General features: G+C 45.1%; 1 pseudogene; it reads right to left on the bottom strand.

Moving 5' to 3' along the window:
* Positions 1-863: 863 nt before the first annotated feature.
* On the bottom strand, positions 864-2,677 carry LOC121770394 (annotated as a pseudogene).
* Between the last annotated feature and the right edge of the window lie 8,387 nt (positions 2,678-11,064).

The raw sequence follows: 11,064 nt of genomic DNA, 5'->3' as shown, positions 1-11,064 counted from the left end.
AAATTTAAATATAATATAAGATAAAATGGAATGGAGGTCGTCATTCTTTAGCTAACTGGAAGGAATGACTATTTCCATGTGGAATGAAATAGTGATACCTAAGGAAAAAAAATACTATACCAAGCAAACGAATGAAATAGGGGTAAGAATGTCATTCCATTCCATCATAACAAGGTGTATGAGATTTCATAGTTTCGTATGCATATATAACATCAAATTTTGTTGTTAGAATTTTGGATTTCATTGTAATACTCTGCCGATTAAGTACTCCCTTCGTCCCAAGGAAGATGACCCTTTCCTTGGGCGACACGAGATTTTATGCAACTTTAATTTGTGTGTTAGGTGGAGAGAGTAAAGTAAGACAGAGAGAATAAAGTAGAGATAAAAGTGTTTCTATTTTTAGTAATGGGTCATTTTAGTTGGGACAAACCAAAGAGGAAAGTGAGTCATCTTTAATGGGACATATGGAGTACTATAAGAGCAAAGTTGTGATAAGTGGAACACTGGGATAGATAATATCTAGGATACTATTATTTGGTTGTGCAGTGTTTTTATTGAATGAAATTGATCTAATTGTGAATTATTTCAAGCTTGAAATTTAAGTGTGATTGACCATTAGAGAGTTGATGATAGAATTATGTACTATTAATGTTATGTATGGTTTTGAATAATAAGATTGTAAAGGGTTTTATTGAATTAAGTTTGGAGGAGTATTTTTAGCACTCACACAGAAATAATGGAGTAGTCATGAAGACAAGACAAACACAAAACTAATTAAAAGTTGTTTTATTGATTACAAACACCAAAGTACCGAGACCACTACGACACATGGCTGAAACAAATGTAAGCTATGAACAAAGGCTTCAAAGAGCTAGACGTTTAAAAATGGAGGGAAGTCTCTTTAGAAGCAAATCAACGTCTTTATCCCTGCCCAACATACTAATCCTAGCATAGTTATTGGGGCACCCGAAAGTCCCACCTGCTCGTACTCGAATTTTCTCCTCCTTCGTCACCTCTTCTAGGTTGACTCCCTCTTGGGCCTTCATCCAAGCGTAAGCTGTTCAAAACAGATAATATCATGCAATATCGATCACCAACGCGAATATACAAAGTCAAACAATCGCTAGACGTTGTTTACCTGGATGGCATTCGTTGTAGTCGTGTGTGAAGTTGCAGTGTTGACAGTTCCCTGAAGAGCTTCTCGCAGCTTCTTCCATCGCTCAGCCATAACAGACCGCCCGAACTCGAAGAAATTACTTGGGCAGCTGTTGGTGGAGATCATCGACAAGATGGTAATAGCTCTGAGTTGAGCTTCCTTGGACACCCCAATGGTGCTGATTTCCATGAACCTGACCATCCGCTTAGCCACATAAGGGTCCTTCACTATCGCCCACCTTCACATACACAAAAAAAAATGAAACCAACCACATATAAAAACATATAAACAATGGCATTTAATGCCATAAAAACCAATGTATTTTTAGGCCCTTTACCCGATCCTCGACCCTGCATGTCCTGTGCATTTAGATATAGTGATGAGCATAACGTTTTCATCAACAGGCTTTGTGATTGAGGCCAGTAGTATGCAAGATCATGCACGAGCATGCCATTGGCTCTCTTCAACACAGGGCCCCTTAATTCACCATCAGGATTGTTCGGGATGTGACCATCTCTATGTAGGCTTTGTCATCGTTGTAAGCATAAGCATCGCCTCCCCACTCGAACAACCTCGATCTCATATAGCTTGCTATCTGTGGATAGCACTGCAACCAACAAAGACTTATTAGATCCAAACAATAGCTAGAATGAAACAATCGATGTCAATTGAAGACTGACGGAGTAGAAGGGAGCCGCGGACACAACACTGATGGGGCTTGGGGGGTCGAGGGGTTTAGCCGGGGCGTACAGAGCGGCTTGGATAAGCTGGCTGGAGCCATTCCCAACCACGAAGTGGCGACCTTCCACGACGGCATTTCCTACCCAATTGTGGAGATTCTTGATTTCTTGCTCGAGTTTAGGGAGCATATACCAGCAAAACTCTTGGGGTTGGAGAAGTAGCTTAGGGCTTCAGATGCTTAAATGGTGATTTTGAAATCATCACCAATTAATTTCTAGTAGGCTTCATACATGGTGGGATCACCACCGCTGAGATTATAATTCCATATTTCTTTAATTTGTCAAAATATAAAGAAAAAAATGCACACATGAAGCAAAGAAAACCCACACTGAAGTAGCACACAATGTGTGAAAAACACGCGAAGAATTGGTGAAAATATTGTGTTACTACATGCATGCACACGCAAATGATAGATCAAAAACACAAACACTAATTAAAAAAATTGAGCACTCCTATATACATGAAGAGAGACCACATGCAGGCTGTAGAAGAGAGAGAGAAACAAGGAAAAAAACACACAAAATGCTCACTGCATGCAATTTACACAAAAAGTAGAGATCATAAAACAAAAATAGCAAAGATGAAGAAAAACAAAAACTATGCATACTTATCAAAATCGAGAATGGGAACAGTTTGAATCTTAAGGTTAGTGAGCTTCGACTCGGTAGTTTTGATCACTTCAACCTCAGTGGCCGCCGCCATCGCAACCGCGGCCACGGAAGCAGCAACATCTGAAGGGACGGAGCTTTCGATCACAACTGCAGCTTCAGTGCCTACCATTTTTACTTCTTTTTTTTCAAGAAAAATCTAACTAGTTTGATTTTATTTGCAAAGTCTCTCTCTTAGACACAGTTTTTGGGGCTGCTTGATTTCCTATTTATAAAGGTTGCACTCAGATGCAATTATATCACATTTTTTTTTGCTTCAAATACTTTACTGTAGCTAAACACTCATCTAACCAAATATTCATTTCTATCCAGCAATATTTAATACTTTTTACCTTAATTTGATAGTTTTATTCATTTTCTCTACATGAGAATTTAATGCAATATGCCACTCTAATTTGAAAGCATGATGGCTCTTTTTGCTAGGAAAAAGAAAACGACTATAGATGCTGGTTGATGTGGATGATGAGTGATGGGGTACGTACTAAACAAAGCCCAATAGCAATGGGCCCATCAGCCCAAAACCCAAGGAAGAGTATCAGTTCGGCATTACCAAAGAGTTCGGCCCCAGCCTACAGCTCGGTAAAAGCCGACCAATCAAGCTCTACTCTCAGATTGGCAAAAGCTGCTCGGCAATAGCTCAGCAGTTCGGTCCCCAAGGAAGAGTATCAGTTCGGCATTACCAAAGAGTTCGGCCCCAGCCTACAGCTCGGTAAAAGCCGACCAATCAAGCTCTACTCTCAGATTGGCAAAAGCTGCTCGGCAATAGTTCAGCAGTTCGGTCTCATTATTCGACCGAACTGGGAGATAGTGGTGTCAACTCATGCAGGATCTCATGCAGGATAGCGGACCAAACAAAGAGATAGTGGACCCATGCAGGATCTCATGACCTCCACGACATCCACGACCTAATTACTGATGATGTAAGCCACGACCTACTTAGTGGTGATGTAAGCCACGACCTAGTTAGTGGTGATGTAAGCCACGACCTAGTTAGTGGTGATGTAAGCCACGACCTAGTTAGTGGTGATGCAAGCCACGATCTTAGTTCAATGTATAAATAGAACTTAGATCAGATAGACTAGGGGGGAGAGCGCTCTAGACATCAAATATCATATAGCAAGTCTGTATTTGTAAGCTGAAAACCAGATCAAGCAATACAATCTTGCCCTCCTTTCTTCCCGTGGACGTAGATTTACCTCAGTAAATCGAACCACGTAATTCCCTGTGTCGTGATCTATATTTTTTACCCGCATTCACTACCATCAAAAATTCGCCCAACCATCACTGGCGCCGTCTGTGGGAAGGTTGTGATAAAGCGAATTTTTGACCCTTTTTCCACCCCAAAAAAAAAAATGCATACCAGATCACATAACACCCATAATACCGTTCGTGATAACCCTGAGGAAGCTAGTCCAGCCCGCAGGTCTGGAAAACAGCCTCGGGAGAAATCTACTTCCAGTTCTCACGGAGAAGGAACAAGCCGCTCAAAGACTCATCGCCCCGAGTCTTCCCAGCAGCCCGATTTGAACGAGGCTGTCAAGTTGTTTTTGGCCGAGAAGCAGGAAGAGTTCTTAATTTTCCTGCAAAAGGGCCAAAAGCCGGAGACGAAAACGGTGGATTCTCCCTCCTCATCCAGACATGAAAGTCACTACCGCAGTAGTGCCGTGTCTTCCAGGAAGAAGAATCCTCAACCCCGACATGTTCCTGTTCCTCCTCGGTACCGGAATCACAGGAGAACTCCATCTCCTCCATACCGAAGAGATGTCGGGTTCGCCATGTACGGAGCATTGAAGACTCCGTTCTCGGACGATATCACCCGAACTCCCTTGCCACAGAACTACCGAACTCCGTCGATGACTTATGACGGGTTAGTGAATCCTCATGACTTCCTGGGACGCTATCAGTATAACATGGCGAACCAAGGTCTCAATGAGGTCCATATGTGCAAGCTGTTTCCCGAGCTGCTTATCGGGAACGCAAGAAGGTGGTTCGATAGCCTCCCCCAAGGCAGCATTAGATCTTACCGAGATCTAATGGATGCTTTCCACAGGAGGTTCTTTCAGAAAGCGGAAGCCCGAATCACTTCGGCTCAGCTGCTTTCTATACGTCAAAGTCGTGACGAAAAGATCAGCGACTTTATGACGAGATTCCACAAGGAATGCCTACAAGTAGATGATCTCAATGATCTACTTGTCATTTCGGCATTCCAAAATGGAATCCTGCCCGGAGCTCTCTACAGAAAGCTCGTGGAATGCAGTCCGCAAACAGCTCAAGAGATGTGGGACATTGCGGACCAGTTCTCCCGTGCCGATGAGGCAGACCGTCGCAAACGGTCTTTAGACAGCTCATCCCGAGGAGACAGGAGGAAGCCCGATCATAGCGATCAGGGACATCCTCGCCGAACTCCTTTTGGCGATCAGGGACATCCTCGCCGAACTCCTTTTGAAAGGATTCAAAGGACTCCGGTGCAAGACCGATTGGGGCCACGTCTCAATCCTGAGAAGCCGCCCGCTCAGTTCGTACCATTGAACAAGTCGAGAGCGGAAATTTTCGAACTGCATTCCGATATGTTCGAAAAACCAAAGCGGATGACGAAATCGGCCGCGCGTCGACCTCAGGATCAATATTGCTCCTTCCATCAAGACCACGGTCACGATACCGAGGAGTGCCGACATTTGGCTGCAGGTATTGATGCTCTTGTGAAAGCAGGGACGTTAAAAAAATACCAAAGCAAGCAGCCGAAAAAGAACAAAAAGCAGAGAGGTGCGAACTGCGCTCCTCAGGATCTGAAAAAGCAACAGGACCCCGAAGACGATGACGAGCTGCAATATGATGGAGTAATCCTGACTATTGATGCTCTCCCTGCCGGGAAGACTAAATCGTCCCTGAAGTCAGAGCGCAGAGGCTTCAATCGAGAGGAGCCAACGCATAAAAGGCTGAAGCAGGACGAAGTGATTACATTTTCAGATGCAGATCCCGTCCCGGCCATCTCTCCTCATCAAGACGCTATTGTCATCCAAGCCGGAGTGGCAAACAAACTGATCCACAGAGTGTTTGTGGATACCGGAGCGTCAGTCAGCATTCTTTTTAAAGAATGTTTCGATAAACTAGAAGTGGATCCAGCTCGGCTCAGTCCGGCTCCACTTCCTCTGAAAAGTTTCGCCCAGGAGGACACCCGCCCTGAAGGTATTATCAGCCTTCCGATCACGGTGGGAAAAGCGCCTACAAGCTCCAGTACGATGATCGAGTTCTTTGTGGTAAAAGCTCGGTCCCCGTACAACATCATCTTGGGAAGAGACTGGCTCAACGCAGTTCGGGCCGTTTGCTCTACTTATCACCTCACCATCAAGATTCCCACTAAAGGTGGGATAGCGGTCATCCGAGGTGATCAAAAGAGAGCAAAAGAGTGTCTGCAGATTGCGCTTAAAAGTGCCGAGCAATCAGATCGGCATCATCAAGCATAGCAATCACAGCAGCCGGAGTCAGAGGCAAGCGAAATGACCGAAGTCACACCAGAGTCGAACTCAATGACCGTTCAGTTATACGAAGATGATCCATCCAGAACGGTCAAGATCGGTTTCGCGGGAACGCCTCTACTCCGGGAAAAGACCATCCAGCTCCTCAAGGAGTACAAAGATGTCTTTGCATGGTCTCCGTTGGACATGACCGGAGTGCCCCCTGAGGTAATCACTCATCGGTTAAATATTGATCCTTCAGTCCGGCCTATAAAACAGAAGCAAAGACTCTTTGCGGCAGAAAGAAATCAAGTCATCCATGACGAAGTCCGCCAATTATTGAAAGCGGATGTATTATTCGAGGTGAAATATCCTTCTTGGGTGGCCAATCCTGTGATGATCAAGAAAAAAGAAGGAGGATGGCGGATGTGCATAGATTTTACCGATCTAAACAAGCACTGTCCTAAAGATTGCTATCCCCTTCCGAACATAGATAAAAAGTAGAAGCTTTGATCGGCTTCGAAATTTTCTGTTTTCTTGATTTATACAAAGGCTACCACCAAGTTTTAATGGATGAGAATGATGCTTCAAAAACGGCTTTCATTACTGACTTCGGCATCTTTGCTTATAAAAAGATGCCATTCGGTTTAAAGAATGCCGGAGCCACATATCAAAGGATGGTAGATAAGCTTTTTCGGCATTTGATCGGAAAAGAGGTTGAAGTGTATGTTGACGACATAGTCGTCAAAAGCAGAAGCACTTCGGAGTACGAAGACAACCTCAAATCCACCCTCGACGTGCTCAAAAAAGCCAACCTCAAACTCAATCCCCAAAAATGTACCTTTTTGGTAGATTCGGGAAAGTTTCTGGGTTGTTGGGTTTCAAAGGACGGACTCAAGGCAAATCCCTCAAAAGTTCAAGTTGTTCAGAACATGGCGATGCCGAAGTCCATACATGATGTGCAAAGGCTAACTGGATGTCTAGCCGCACTGAATAGATTCCTTTCCCAAGCAGCCGAAAAGCAACTGCCGTTCTTCAAAGTGTTGAAAAAGGCACCAAAGTTTGAGTGGGGAGCCGAGCAGAAAAAGGCTTTTGACGAGCTCAAAAGTTATTTAGCCAAGCTTCCAATTCTCTCTGCTCCAACCGATGCCGAAGTGATATTCTTATACTTAGCGGCATCAGATCAAACCATTAGCGCGGTGCTTGTACGAGAAGAAGGCCTAAAGCAGCTTCCCATCTACTTTACAAGCCGAGCATTAAGAGGTCCAGAAACAAGGTATCAACCTCTGGAAAAAATTGCTCTGGCGTTAGTAAATGCAGCAAGGAGACTGCGGCCATACTTCTATGCTCACAAGGTATGCGTCTTAACCGATCTGCCACTTCGGCAAGTTTTGACCAAGCCAGAAGCATCAGGCAGAATCGCCAAATGGGCCATAGAGTTGGGAGAACACTCAATCGAATACCTACCTCGGAAAGCCATCAAGGGACAAGCCTTGGCAGATTTTCTTACAGAGGCAAAGTTCGATCAAGTAATCCCTGTCATTGCCGAACAGAAAAATTCTGCCAATACCGAACTAGCACAGCCCCTGGAATCCGAAGTAGAGCCGCCGGATTGCTGGAGCGGATTCGTAGATGGAGCTTCGAATAAAACGGGAAGTGGAGCTGGTATTCTACTTATCGCTCCCGACGGACACGAGGTAACTTATTCACTTCGGTTCTTATTCCCAACTACTAATAACGAAGCCGAATACGAAGCCCTCCTTGCCGGACTTCACTTAGCGCAAAGTCTATTTGTCAAATCTCTCAAAATCCATTGTGATTCACAAGTCATAGTGAATCACATGCTGGGTACAAGTGAAGCCCGAGATGAGAGGATGAAAAAATACTTGGACAAAGCGCAAAGCATTAGCCGAAGTTTCTCTTATTTTCGGATAATCCGCATTCCCAGAGCGGAAAACAGCCGAGCAGATACTTTAAGTAAGTTGGCCTCATATCCGAGCTCAAAGGTGGAGGAATTACTACACCGAAGCATTGATGAAGCTGAGGTACATTCAGTAACCAGCTCGCCGAACTGGATGACGCCGATCTTACAGTATCTAGATCAAGGACAACTGCCCGAGGATAAGAGAGAAGCTCGGAAAATCACATGCCGAGCACTTCGGTATGAACTTCATGAAGGAGTCCTATACAGAAAGTCCTACCTTCAACCGTTATTGCGATGTGTAGGACCAGAAGAGACGGACTACATCCTTAGAGAAGTTCATGAAGGATCTTGCGGTAGCCACATCGGAGCTAGAGCTCTAGCTAAAAAAGTTCTGAGATGGGGATATTATTGGCCAACTTTGGTACAAGAAGCAGTGCAGCTCGTCAAGACATGTACGAAGTGCCAAATCCATGCAAATATCCCAAGGATGCCGCAGACCGATCTATGTGCTATGCAAAGCCCTTGGCCTTTTATGCAATGGGGCATAGACATAGTAGGACCACTACCACAAGCTCCTCGGCAAATGAAATTCCTTATCGTTGCCGTGGATTACTTCACGAAGTGGGTGGAGGCTGAACCATTAGCTACGATAACGAGCTCGAAGGCATTGGATTTCGTCTGGAAGAACATAGTGTGCCGATTTGGCATACCCCACATCCTCATTTCGGATAATGGGACTCAGTTCACCGACAAGACATTCAAGAATTGGTGCCAAGAGCTGAATATTCAACAGCGGTTCACTTCGGTCTCCCACCCACAAGCAAACGGACAAACGGAGGTAACAAACCGTATCTTGGTGAAAGGGTTAAAAGCTCGGTTAGAACAAGCCAAAGGACAATGGGTAGAAAATCTCCCTCAAGTCCTATGGTCCTACCGAACTACACCCAAAACCTCCAACGGTGAAACTCCGTACAGTCTGGTGTACGGCACTGAAGCCGTGATTCCGGTTGAGATCGGCGTACCCAGTCCCCGAACTCTAAATTTCTCCTCAGAAATGAATGATGACGGACTGAGAGCCGAACTAGATCTGGCCGAAGAAAGAAGAGAATTGGCCTGCATAAAAGCAGCCAAGTACAAGGAGCAAGTAGCCCGGTATTATAACCAAAGGGTGAAAAAGCTGCAATTTCAAGTGGGAGATCTCGTCTTGAGAAACAACGAAGTAAGCCGAGCAGAAAAGCTGGGCAAACTCGAACCCACATGGGAAGGTCCATATCGGGTGTCAGAAGTCCTCGGCAAAGGGTCTTACAAATTGACTCACGTATCAGGAGAACAAGTACCCCGAACATGGCACGTTTCCAACCTTAAGAAGTTCCATTTGTAAGAGACAGTCCGGTCAGTCAGTCTTGTGTCTAGTTCGGTCCTAGAGGTATGTGCTTTCTTTGTTTTTTTTACTTGTTCTTTGTGCTTGTTTTATAAAAGTTTAAAATCTTGTTCGTCCTTTTTATTTGTCTATGTGCGTTTTGTCTGTCTATGTGCGTGTCGTCTCTTACAAATGTTACTGAGGTATCTTGTTCTTCGAAGGCTGATCCCCTTTTTAGAACATGTATAAGCCAACGATTGTGAGTCCAAGCTTCTAAGGAGGATACAAGACCACAATTCAGCTTAAGAAATAAGCAGTTCGTCTGAAACGAACTGCAACAAAGGGAAAGTCCGATCCACGCGATAAAACTCGCCGATTTAGGACAAGGGAAAGTCCGATCCACGCGATAAAACTCGCCGAATTAGGACAAGGGAAAGTCCGATCCACGCGATAAAACTCGCCGAATTAGGACAAGGGAAAGTCCGATCCCCAAATTAGGACAAGGGAAAGTCCGATCCGAGCGATAAAACTCGCCAAATTAGGACACAAGCTTAGTCCGGTCAAAGAAATTTACTTCATAAGGCCAAAGACGAGTCCGGTCAAAGAAGTTTACTTCATAAGACCAAAGACGAGTCCGGTCAAAGAAGTTTATTTCATAAGACCGAGGACCAAGTCCGGTCAAAGAAGTTTACTTCATAAGACCAAAGACGAGTCCGGTCAAAGAAGCTTACTTTATAAGACCGAGGACGAGTCCGGTCAAAGAAGTTTACTTCATAAGACCGAGGACGAGCACGATGAAATTTTTTCGCTGAGCTGTAAATACGCAGTGATAGAAGCGAGATGAAGATTTCATTTATTAAAACTTGTTCGGCATACAACTCCGCTGCCCTACGAGAAGGCGTTACGCTATTACAAAGGACTATTCTACTGTCCACGGTTGCTAAAGTTGAGCCACCTATTCAAAAAATCCTCGTGAAGCCGAGTTCGGGTGTTCCGGGCAGCTGAAGAATAAGCAGGTCGACGAGATGCTCTGATCGACCTACCGCCTCTTCCTTGAGTCCGGGAAGTTCTGGCACCTCGGCGGCGAAGAGTCTCTTCACGAAGCATTTGTTGATCTTGCTCACTCATAATCACAGCTCCTCTACGAACTTCAGTCCGTCCTTGTCTTGTCGTTTCCGGTTGCTCCTGAGTCCGTTCTCGTCTTGACGTTTCCGGTTGCTCCTGAGTCCGTTCTCGTCTTGTCTTCACTATAGATGCTGGTTGATGTGGATGATGAGTGATGGGGTACGTACTAAACAAAGCCCAATAGCAATGGGCCCATCAGCCCAAAACCCAAGGAAGAGTATCAGTTCGGCATTACCAAAGAGTTCGGCCCCAGCCTACAGCTCGGTAAAAGCCGACCAATCAAGCTCTACTCTCAGATTGGCAAAAGCTGCTCGGCAATAGCTCAGCAGTTCGGTCCCCAAGGAAGAGTATCAGTTCGGCATTACCAAAGAGTTCGGCCCCAGCCTACAGCTCGGTAAAAGCCGACCAATCAAGCTCTACTCTCAGATTGGCAAAAGCTGCTCGGCAATAGTTCAGCAGTTCGGTCTCATTATTCGACCGAACTGGGAGATAGTGGTGTCAACTCATGCAGGATCTCATGCAGGATAGCGGACCAAACAAAGAGATAGTGGACCCATGCAGGATCTCATGACCTCCACGACATCCACGACCTAATTACTGATGATGTAAGCCACGACCTACTTAGTGGTGATGTA

Source organism: Salvia splendens, chromosome 16, assembly GCF_004379255.2.
Source record: "Salvia splendens isolate huo1 chromosome 16, SspV2, whole genome shotgun sequence".
NCBI lineage: Eukaryota > Viridiplantae > Streptophyta > Magnoliopsida > Lamiales > Lamiaceae > Salvia > Salvia splendens.
Note: the sequence above shows the minus strand (reverse complement) of the source record. Positions and strands in the feature narration are given on the sequence as shown.